This window comes from Carcharodon carcharias, chromosome 6 (assembly GCF_017639515.1).
Source record: "Carcharodon carcharias isolate sCarCar2 chromosome 6, sCarCar2.pri, whole genome shotgun sequence".
Taxonomy (NCBI): domain Eukaryota; kingdom Metazoa; phylum Chordata; class Chondrichthyes; order Lamniformes; family Lamnidae; genus Carcharodon; species Carcharodon carcharias.
In genome coordinates, this window is record NC_054472.1 from 64,966,223 (window position 1) to 64,978,187 (window position 11,965).

Below are 11,965 nucleotides of genomic sequence, written 5' to 3' on the forward strand. Positions count from 1 at the left end.
TCTTCCTCCAGTGGGTCCCCCCTTGTTAGTGCCAGATTGTGGAGAGCACAGTGTGCAACCACTATCAGTGACACCCACTCTGGAAGTTATTGTAGTGCTCCCCTTGAACGGTCCAGGCATCAGAAACATATCTTGATAAGATTTATGATCCGCTCCACCATCGCTCTTGTGGAGAAATTACTCCTACTGGTCTTGGGTGGTGGAGTGGCATCATGAGCCACCTCTTCATAGTATAGTCCTTGTCACCCAGCAGCCATCCATCCAGTCAGCACTAAAGAGCCTCGGCACTTAGGAGTGTCTGAGGATGTAAGCATCATGGGAGCTGTCAGGGTATCTTGCACACACTTGAATCCTGTGGTCACAGATTACCTGTACCTTCATTGAGTGGAAGACATTCCTGTTGACGAAGGCACCCGACTGACCTTCTGATGCCTTGATTGCCATATGTGTACAGTTGATGGCACCCTGGACGCGAGGGAAGCCAGCAATCGCTGTGAAGCCACTGGCTCACTAAGACTGGCTGGCCTTATCTGTACGGTAAAGAATAAAGGTCAGGACCTGCCTGAACAGAGCTTCTATCACCAGCTTGACGCAATTGTGGACAGCTGATGGGGAGACTCCACACAGTTTCCCCACTGAGCCCTGTAAAGATCCAGAAGCATAGAAGTTGCGGGCTGCTGTGACCTTCAGGACCATTGGCATGGGATGTCCACCCACACAGTCAGAGCTGATCTCAGGCCTGATCAACTGACAAGTGGAGGTCACGCCCTCCCTTAAGAGGCAGAACCTCCTTTGGCATTGCACCTCGGAAATATGGAGGTAGCTGCATCACTGCCTGTAAACCCTGGCAGGAGGATAGTGGCGTCTTCTGTGGCCCCTTCTGCCTTGGACTGCCAGCTGGCCCTGCGCCCCTTGCGCCTGTACCTCTCCTCCTTACTCCCCCTTCCTGGAAGTTGCTCAGGGGCACATGGCTTCCTCTCCTTTCTTCTCCACGCTTCCTCTTCAGAGCAGGTGCCTCCAGTGGAGACTACAACCCCCGTTACCAGGGTAACAGAAGGCTGTCTGATACTTGGCAGGTTCCACATGGCCTGAATCCTCCAGGGGGCTGGCAGACACCAATGAGTCCTGAAATGAAGCCTTAAAATGCGAAGAATCAAGCACCGAACAGAGATGAGGCTGCCAAGTGCCAATAAACAACCAGCAACAAACTATCTCCAAAACTCCCTGCCATTCACACTGGCAATTCTGCTGACCCTTTTTATCCCGCCCTTGGGTGAGTTTTGTGAAAATGTTGGCTGGCCGCCTGCCCGTTTTGCCCATGCGATGAGCTGGAAATCGCATGGGCAATGTAAAATCGCATTCAATTGGACTCTTAAGGGCCTTAAGTAGTCACTTAATTAATGGCAAGCGCCACTCCGATGCCCATGTGTGCCCACCGTGCGAGATGTTGCACGAGTGCACGATGACATTGGGATGCTTGCCCGACATCATCACACACTACTTTACTTCCGATCGGGTCGGGTGCGCGCCCACCCGCGGGACATAAAATTCTGCCCATAGCTTTGTGCAGCCATCAGTTTAAAGCAGCATTTTTATTATAAGCGAGGGTTGGAAAGAAAGTACAGCCAATATAGCATGAACCTGTAATGTATTTCAGTTAGAGATTTGTCGTCAAAAGGTAATGAGAAACCAAGTTTAATTTCTCTTATCTCTATGTGCTTACTATAACAAATAGTTTCATTAAAATTTCATAATATATTTTCTAGTTTGGTCACCTCTCATTCACAGTAATCACAATACTTGGGTATATAATGGTAGAAGGTATCAGTGATTGAATGGTAGATGGTTTAGCAAAGGGAAATAGGTTTTACATACTTAAATTCCCACTTCTATTACTTCTACATCAAATGCCCAAGGAAGAAGAAAGGAACGAAATACTCAAAGGCACAAGATTTTTTTTTCTGTAGCAGATGTGGTGCTGAAGAATTATGAAAAAGATTTATATTTCTTTCAGATTGTTGTGTTGACTAGCTTTGAAAGAGCAGTTAAAGAATAGGTAGGAGGAGAGGGCAGGAGGTATAAAAACAGGGGATGAAAAGGTTGTGAAGAAAAGAGATGCATAAGGATCAGTTCTCATTCTGATAAAAGCAAAACAATGCAGATGCTGGAAATCAGAAATAAAAACAGAAAATGCTGGACAAACTCAGCAGGTCTGAGAGCATCTGTGGGGAGAGGAACAGAGTTAACGTTTCAAGTTTGTATAACCCCTCTTTAGAGCTACAGGGTCATACAGACTCAAAATGTTAACTCTGTTTCTTTCTCTACAAATGCTGTCAGAACTGCTGAGTTTTTCCAGCATTTTCTGTTTTTATTTCAGTTTTCATTCTCTCTTCTCAAGCAGGTTTGCAACAGTAGTGCAATAAGAATAGTAGCAGTGCACCTACTATCCTGCTCCCACCATTTGGATCACTGCTGACTGGAGAAATGCAGAAGTCTCAGTAGCCCATGAAAATCAGGTTCTTAGGATATTAATAGGACTCTGGTACAATTTGAAGCTTTCAATTGTTGCAATTTCCACAAAGATTTTACCATTAATGCTTGGCATATAATAGCATAACTGACAAATGGCTCAAAAATAAAGTTTACAACAAAGGCTTTAAATTATTTTTCTGGGGCTAGAAGTAGCAATGATCCTCCTGACCCCAAATAAGTTAACTGCTTAACATCCCATTGGCATCCTCTGGCATCTGTGTCTAAGCGACTTATTTTCAGCATCACTGTGTCACTTTGGAGGAATTCAATATGTTGGGATAGTATTATCTTGGACATGCTAAACAGTAGTTCTGAAAGGAAATTTGAATTGGCAGAAATGCACAACTTGTACACCAACATAAGTTTCATAAATCACTATAGGTGGTGCATAGTGGTATTGTCATAGGACTAATTATCCAGAGACCCAGGGGTAATGCTCAAGGGGCCTGGGTTCGAATCCACAGCAGGTGGTGAAGTTTGAATTCAATAAGAATCTGGAATTAAAAGCCTGATGATGACCATGAATCCATTGTCAATTGTTGTAAAAACCCAACTGGTTCACTAATGTCTTTTAGGGAAGGAAATTTGCTGTCCTTACCTGGTCTGGCCTACATGTGACTCCAGACCCACCAGCAATGTAGTTGACTCTTAAATGCCCTCTGAACAAGGGCAATGAATGCTGGTCTAACCAGTGATCCCACATCTTGTAAATGAATAAAAAGAATTAATGCAAGTAGGTTGTTCTACATCATCTTGATTGCCTTGGGAGACATGAATATGGTAAGGCTTTAATTATATTTTGGATCATAAAGGAGTGTTCTATAGCTGTATGTTAACTATATGAGCTAACTGTACATTTATGTGTGGGTTTAGTAAGGTCAAACAGTAAACATCAAACTTCTTGAATTTTACTGTGAGCTTTGGAACCCAAAATTTGGGGCAAGAAGCTGGTGCCAAGGTCACACTTGCTGGCAGCGGGACCAGCTTGGTGATTTAACCATAGGTAGTCTCCTAATTGGCTGCCTACAGGCCCATCTTCTCACTAAAGAGAATGGGTGGGCTCCTGATGCTGCCTGGCAAATCAGAGGGCCAGCAGCTCTGAAGATCCAGCAGCATCCCTGAAGAGGCAGGTGCTGCTGAGACAGGCAGGAAACCAGGTAAGTAAAATAATAAAAAAAACTGGTGGACGAGAGTTGGAGGGAAAATCCCTCCACAGGTTTGTTGGGTGCTAGCTTTGCTGCCTGCGGCCCTTTGGACCATGAAGCCTCTGGTTCCAATGGCCACCATAGGAGGCTATCTCAAGCAAACTGCTGGCCTTCTGATGTGGCAAGGTGCTGCCTCAACGTTGGCAAAATGCTGGTAACCCCGTAAAATAGCCCTTAATAAGGCCTTCAATTACGCAAGGCGTCTCCTTGAATTGGGTAGCTGATTTGCCTCACAGCTTGCTGCTGGAAAATCTGCCTGAGTGCGAGACTGTGTCAGGGAGCCATCCCAATGTGGCTACCTGCTATTTCACTGGCCCACCACCCGAAGGTTAGTAAAATTCTGTCCTTTTGGGCAGGAGTTTCCCTTTGGGTCATGGAAATTCGGAACAAATGGGTATCCTATGACCCCATACTTGCTGAGAGCTCGACCGGGGTAGCCATTTTCCAATTCTGGATGGCAGGCAGGCTCCCGATACAGCTAGCCTAATCACCGGGCTGACAGCTCTTGAGCCTGGGTAGCCCCATTGAGGAGAGTCTCATGGTGCCTCAAAATGGAGGAGTCCTTGGAGGGGTGAAAATAATTAAATTTTTTAGAGGGGTAGATCAGGCAGACCCCTCCAGTCAGAGGGCAGCAGGTGTAACATCTGCTGCTGGCTGACTCCTCTTTTATGGAATGGAGCCTCTGGTTCCGATGGTCTCCCTGACTGCCCGGGGAGGCCGCCTCCACTGAGCTGACAACTGCACACGTGGAGCGTGGGCTGCTCTGAAGCAAAAAAAAAGGCCGGTGAGCACTCCAAATGGGACCTCATCGGAGCCTTAGGTAAGCGGATTTGCAGCCAATCTGTATTTCTGCCTGCCCTGGAGAAAATTCCCCTGTGGCGGGAATGCATAAGATAACCATCTCAACACAGTTCCCTACTATTGTCCCAGCCTCCTTGCCTCCTTTTCCTCCATCCTGGAGCTGGGAAAATTCTAGCCTTTGCTTGTGCTTGCCAGCTTTCCACTCCAACCATCACCACTACAACCACTGTCACCAAAATCTGTAATTTTAAAGCCTTATAAAGGCTGAAGTAATAAAGGTATTATTTTCCTCTTATTGTGCTGAGGTGAAAAGCCTAGATTTTTTGCCAGGCTACCAGTGCAAAGCTAGCCAGCAGTGATCTGACAACTGCCAATTTCCTCAGTCGGCCCATCCATATTATTCAAAACTATCTCTACAGTCTTGGCCATGCAGGGAGCCAGCCTAATGGGAATGTGGAAAATCTGGCCAGCAGATAACATTTAAAGGGATGTGTATGCTTAAAGGTAAATGCGGTAGCTCTTGGTTTTGTGCCATAGTTTAAAGAGGGTGAGATCAGGTTTCAGCTGATTTTCACAGCACAGAGCTGCCTCAGTGAGATGTACAATTTAAAATATCAAAAATAAAGGTTTTAAAAATGTTATAAAACATGTCCCCTCTTGTGACTCTGTCACATAAGCAGGGGCACACTATAAATGAAATTGAAACATTTTTATTTTATTTTTATTTGCTGTTGGAAACCTCTTTCTCACACACACTTTCATTGTTCTTATTCTGTCCATGGGATCACTCACCGCCATACTTATTATTTGGTCTGGCATGTACCCTGCTTACATTCTCTCCATCTGTGTTCATGTAGGACACACAACAAGAGAGAAAGGTCGCAGACTGGTTGAGGAATGCCTGAAATCAAGGTCCTCATGGACTTTGAAAATAGAGCCATCCTGCTGGCTGGTGAGATTCTGGACTGTTCCTGTGCTGATCGTGAGGCAAGTGGTGCTCAACCAAGTGAGGATCCAGCAGAGCAACATCCACCAGGCAACAATACTGTGAGTGATGTGTCCTGTTCCGCAATCCCCTGTCATGCACTAATTATCTCTCCTTGCTTTCACAGGCACATCTGTGAAACAGTTGACACAGTCCACGACCCAGGGCCTCCAATCAAGCCCCTGAAGAAGAATTTGAAAGCACTTTCATTGAAGTCCCGTCACAGCGCTCACCCACACCCTCCGTCAGTGCAGAGTCACGCACCTTGGTGGGACCAAGTTTTACAGCAGCTTCAGTATCACAATCTGGTGAGCACATCACACTGACCAACAGCAGGAAGCGGTAGGGACTTCCCATGTATTTGGCATTTGGAGGACTGCTGGAGGCCAGAAATCTGCTGAGTCTGAATCAGATGTTGACCCTCTGGACAGGGTCTTACCTCAGTTGCTGGAGCTGCAAAGGCAAGCTTGGGAACATCAGGAATGGATGTCCGCTGTACTCCTCAGATTACTAGGCACGATGGAGGAGTCTGTCTGCCTTCAGGCTGAGGTGATAGCGCCGTCATGCCCAGGGCACTGAGGTCAACACTGGTAGGATGGCGGCCACCATGGAGACTTTGGTCCAGGACATCACTCCTGCACTGATGCACAGGCTGAACTCCATTGCTGATGCCATAGTTGGCCTCCAACAGTGTCAATGTGAGAGGGGTGTGGGACAGCTCGATCTCATTTCAGCTTCCCCTTCTCCTCAAGGAGTCGGCCCGGGGCCCTCAGGCATTTATAGGGTGGAGGATCAGTAGGGTGTACATCCTGGGGCCATCCATCCAGGTGACTCCAGGAGTGCCCAGCCCATCCAAATCCCCTCTTCCTGTGACCTCAGCAGCTCTAGCTCCACTGGCCAAGGGGGGTGCCTCTGCCATACACAGGACCCCAAAAGCAGGCCCAGGCCCTTCTCGGGCTTCGAGACGATGCCTGCCAATGTCATTACAGAAAGGGTGTAGCAGTCAGCAGGCTGCCTCCACCTCCACTGTGGATGTTGGCGGGAGCACCAAGAAATAACGGCAGGGTTGGAAGGTTAAGAAGATGTAGTTGCACAGCCTGGGCATGGGTGTTAATCACTTGTACATAATGTTCACCATTGTAAATAAGTTCCCAGTAATGTCTCTTTGCCTATGGCTCCTTGTTATGATCAGCAGTGTTTGTGACACTCAGATGTGAAACCTTGGTTCCTGCACAAGATAAAGGCAGGTGTCTCAATCTTCCCTGTGCTCTGTGCAGCCTTCAGACCACAGTGATGGTCCAGCTTCACACTCACTGGACACATTACTGATGCCTGCACCTCGATGGTGCTTGTCATTGCTGCCAGAATGTGGTGGGCAGACATCACAGAGTTCCATCATTCTCTCTGTGTGTTCTCAGCACCTTTAAGGTGTGGTTGGCCCCTCATCACTTCAGGATCTGTGACCAGTGACACTGTGGTCCTGAAGGGGTCAGGTGCTGAACGTGGACAAAGGAGCAGGTGCATTTAAAGCTTCATGTCTGCATCTCCATGATATAACCCTGATCACAGATGCAAGCGAGCTGCTGTTGGCCTGACAGGAGTCAGACATTCTCAGAGGTTATGTGAAGACCTATGGAGTGTCCTCATTGCGTGTTGTCATCACCCTCCTAGAATCGAGTGAATATTAGAGCCTCTGTTGCACTTCCATGTTAGGAGCCTGATCATAAAATGTATGTGTGCTGCCATAAGCCAGACTGGAGGCAAAAGTTCACAGATGCCATGTGATGATTAATTGGACTGTTTGTCATCATCATCCTCCATGAATCTAGCAGCTACAAGGGCCTCCCAAGTGCCTGCTTCATCTGGCCAGTACGATGGCCTCATCACCATGATCCTCACCTTTGAGGACCCTCATCCCTATCAATGTCCTCCTCATCAGAGGAGACCTCCAGTTCCTCTATCTCCTTCTCAGCCAACTTCTCTCCCCATTGCAGCATAGGATTGTAAAGGGCACAGCAGGCACTGAGGATGTGTGACACCCTCTGTGGTCTATATTGCAGGGCACCACCAGACGGGTCCAGGCACCAGAAACTCATGTTCAACATCCCGATGGCCTGCTCCACCAAGTTGCAATTTGCAGCATGAGCCTTGTTACACCTTCATTCTGCTGCAGTCTGAGGCCGCTGCACGGGCATCATCAGCCACATCCTCTGTAGGTAGTCCTTGTCCCCGATGAGCCATCCCTGCAGCCTCTGTGGACCCTAGAAGTCATCAGTGATCTGTGACCAACTGAGAGTGTAGGAGTCATGCACACTCCCTCGAAACCATGCGCATTCCTACAGGATGCGTTTGTGGTGGTCACACGCCAGCTGCACATTCAGCGAATGGAAGTCCTTGCGGTTGACTTAGTTGACCGTGTGTTGCATCGGGGATCTGAACGTCACGTGAGTGCAGTCGATGGTACCCTGCATCATGGGAAATCTGAGATCTGGGCAAATTCCTGCACTTTTTTATCCTGGTTTTCCTGATCCTGAGTGAAATACACAAAGTTGTGTGCCTTCGCAAGATGGTGTCCATGACCGGAGGCTTGTGAGATCCCACAGAGTGCATATGTGGAGCCCTGAAAGATACTACTGATGTAAAAATTGAGAGCCACAGTCACTTTCATGGCCATGGACAATGGATGCCCTTCATGTCCCTGTGGCGCCAAACCCTACAGTAGTGGGCAGATGTCCCAGAAGGTAAAAACAGTAAAAAACTGGTCTGAACTGGTAATGGTTCCCTAGGTATGTGCAATCTTTGGTGACACTGGTTCTCGGTCATCTGCAGGAATGAAAGGCGTCTTCTAAAATCCCTGAGTCTAGATAGGTGCTGACCAGCGATGCCTCTCTGTGGCTCTTCAGCAACGAGTACGAGAGCCCCAGCCACCCCTTCTTCCTAAGGGGGCTGCTTATTCCTCTGCCTAGCTAGGTTCCTCAGTTGCTCTCTTCTCCTTCATCTCTGCTCTCTGTACTCCATGAGGCATACAGCTAGTTCACCAGGCTCCATGATCCTGATGTACTCCTCCTGCAGGACAAAAGAGAGAGATGCATGGGTTAGCATAGGTGTTCTCAGAACCTCCCCTGATTAAGTGTGAAGTCCTCTTAACACATCCCAGAGAGTGCTGACCACCACTTGGATGGCCAGAGTTTAGTGTGCAGAATGGCTTCCCTAAACCCCACCCTCTTCTGCTCCACTCCACCTGACTGATTGATGGCAGCTTTGCCCACTGGACTGCATGCTGTGCTCTCAGCTCAGGTACATGCATTCTCCTAACCCACACTGCAAGGCAACACTGTTAGTGTGAGCCATTGGGGAGGTCCAAACTGGGATGGTGACATTGCAAGAGGCTGTGAGCGCCTCCACCAGTGACTGCTCCAGGGCCAGCTTTAGCAAGGAGGTTGTACAATGTGCGCAGTCGTCCAACTGTTCTGTAGTTCACTAAAACGCTCATTATTTTGCAGTCTGTGCCTGAAGGGTGGAAAGCTCTGGAGTACTTGGTGTCACTTTCAGGTCTCTGCATTCCTTGATTGGGCAGATAAGCTAGAGGCCCAACTCCAAGCTTGTCAACGTGGCTGCTCCTGAGCTGTCTCAGCTGCGGAGGAATAGTCACTTTATACAAGGTGTCCCTAATGTATGTCTGCTTCCCTCCCCCCACCACCACCTCACATGTGCTTGTGCACTACCATTAACCGCAGTGCAGCCTGTGCCCACCCCTGCCAACACGCCTCAACCGCCGTGCAGCCCTTGCCCTCCCTCAACTCGCCTCAACTGCAGGGCAGCCCTTGCCGCCCCCTCAATGTGCCTCAACTTTGAAGTCCAACAGGTGACCCTTGCGAGGGCTGTGTAACATTACTGTGCAGTCACCTCCGTGTTCCCCTTGAAGTGCAGCTCACCAATTGCACACCTGTTGTTGTGAAAGGCACATTGGCATTCTTGGATGATCTAGTGGGAGGGAGGGTGGAGGGGGTTGGGGGGTTGTTGGGGGATGATTCCAGCAGGATGGGCTTACAATGATATGCAGACGTATTACAATGAGGTTGCTGACGTCCGACGGGTAGAGAGGATGATTGCAAACTGGTTTCACAACACTGTGAAACTGATTTTTGGCCTTCTCACCATATTGTCTGCTCATGCCGCCAAGCACACCCGATGCCAGCGGGCACGGAACATTCCGCCACTAGAATTTCATTTTGAGAGCAAATGCAATGAGCTAGAAATTCCTTAGGCCTGATATTTATTTGCATGGGTTATGATGCCTGATCTGCCCCAACGGATCAAAACAAGGTGGGAATCATGAATAAAATTTGTGTACCCACCTCATCTCCATGATTGTAACAAGACCCCGAGCAGACTCAGAGCTGCACTGATCTCCATTTTGCTGCTGTGTCTTCAGGGCACCTAGGAGGCCGAGTCCTTGTGAAGAAACCATGTGCTTCAGGCAGCCTTCCCGTTATAAAGGTGTATTTGTAGTAATGCACTGCAGGCTGCTGGGTAATCACATTGGGAGGCTGGGAGACAAAGAAGATGGCAAACTATACAAGGGGTAGTGATACCATCCTTAAAGAATTGGTCAGGGAAGCCAAAGCCAGAGCAGAGGTTATATTTCCACTGGGAGGCAAAAAGACTTCGCAAATGAGCCTTAAAAAGGATTGCAAGCATGTTACAAGGGCAGCTTTTGCCAAGAATGTCACGCCCCCTCCAGGCCCAGGACATGGCAGCAGTGCCAAAAGAAGCTTAATAACCCCACTCGGGTGGTCAAAATGAGCGAATGCATTTTCACGTGAAATCTCAGACCCACCACACCATCCTCCTCTCACTGTGCTCAAAGCACCCCACCCCTAACACTCACGCACTGGCACTCCCTGCCTCACAATGAATATCCTTATACCGCACCTACCAATCATGCCAGCTGCACATGCCTCTCCATGCCTAAGAAGGCTTTTCATTCTGTAGTGTTTCTCGGTGCAAATGCCTGGCGAATAGCATTGACCTTTTCTTCCATGGGATGCAGGCCCTGCACATCGACCTTATGACCCAAGTAAACCACCTTTTTGGCTTAGAAAAGGCATTTTTCTCGCTTCAAGCGCACTCCCGCTTGTGAGAAGCATTTCAGCACCTCCTCCAAATTAGTTAAGTGTTCTTCATCAGTTTGTCCAGTGACTAAGACATCATTCAGATAAACAACGACATGGGACAGTCCCTGAAGCAGATTTTCCATGGTACACTGGAAATTAGCATATGCTGATGAGACCCCAAAGGGTAGTCAAGTATATTGATACAATCTTCAATGTGTATTGATGGTCACAAATTCCATACAGCCTTCTTCCAACTCTACCTGCTCATGTCGAGTTTTCAATATGTGATACCCCTGCCAATTCGGAATATAATTCATCAATCTTCAGTATCAGGTGTCTATCAAGTTTGGCCACTCAAGTTTACAGTTAACTTATAGTCACCGCATTAGCGAATACTTTGGTCTGGCTTCAGTACAGGTACTGTGGGTGCCGCCCACTCGGAAAATTGCACCGGTTGTAAGATGTCCAACTTTTCCAGCCTGTTTATCTCAGTCTCGATCCTGTCCCATGGAGCATAAGGGACTTGTCTGGCTCAGATAAATCTGGGGTTTGCATTTGGGTCCATGTTGATTTTGGCTTGTTGTCCATGAATCCTTCCTAGCTAGTCACTGAAAATAGGAATGTACTTTTGTAACAATTCCTGTAAGTTTCTCTTTCTGATTTGAAAAATTTCAGCCCATTGCAATTGAAACTTTTTGAGCCAGTTGTAATCAATTAATCTGGGACCCACCCCAACTACTACTATAAGGGGTAAATTTGCAGATTGATCCCAATACTGCACCAGGGCTTGACATGTCTCTTTCACTCTTATTTCTTCGCACTTTTTTTTTAATTTAGTGTCTGATTCTTCCAAACTTAAAGCATGGACTCCTTTATTCAAGTGTCTGAATGTATGTTCTCCTATGACAGACATTCATGCTCCAGTATTGACCTTTATTGTGGTGGGTTGTTCATTGACTCTAATGACTACCTGGGTTGGCTCGGTTCTACCCACTTTCAGGTTGTATAATGAATAGATGTCAGATTCTGCTTCCTCTGGTTCTTCAGCGAGGCAGATTTTGCAATTTCCACCTTTGTTTTTAAAATGCTGCCTCAGCCTACCTTATCTGACCATTGCAATGACAGAAAAAGCATTCGATATTTCTGAACTGTCGGTCACCTGCAGGCTCCTGGGATTTCTCATTAATGTAGTGGATTTCCACTGTACTGCTGTTGTCCTTCAATGGCCTGTACATAGTGGGCATTCCCCGCCTTCCTGTGTAGTCCAACATTTTTGCACCTTTTGTTACCGGCTCTTCCCGCCCTACAAGATGGGCACCTTGTGC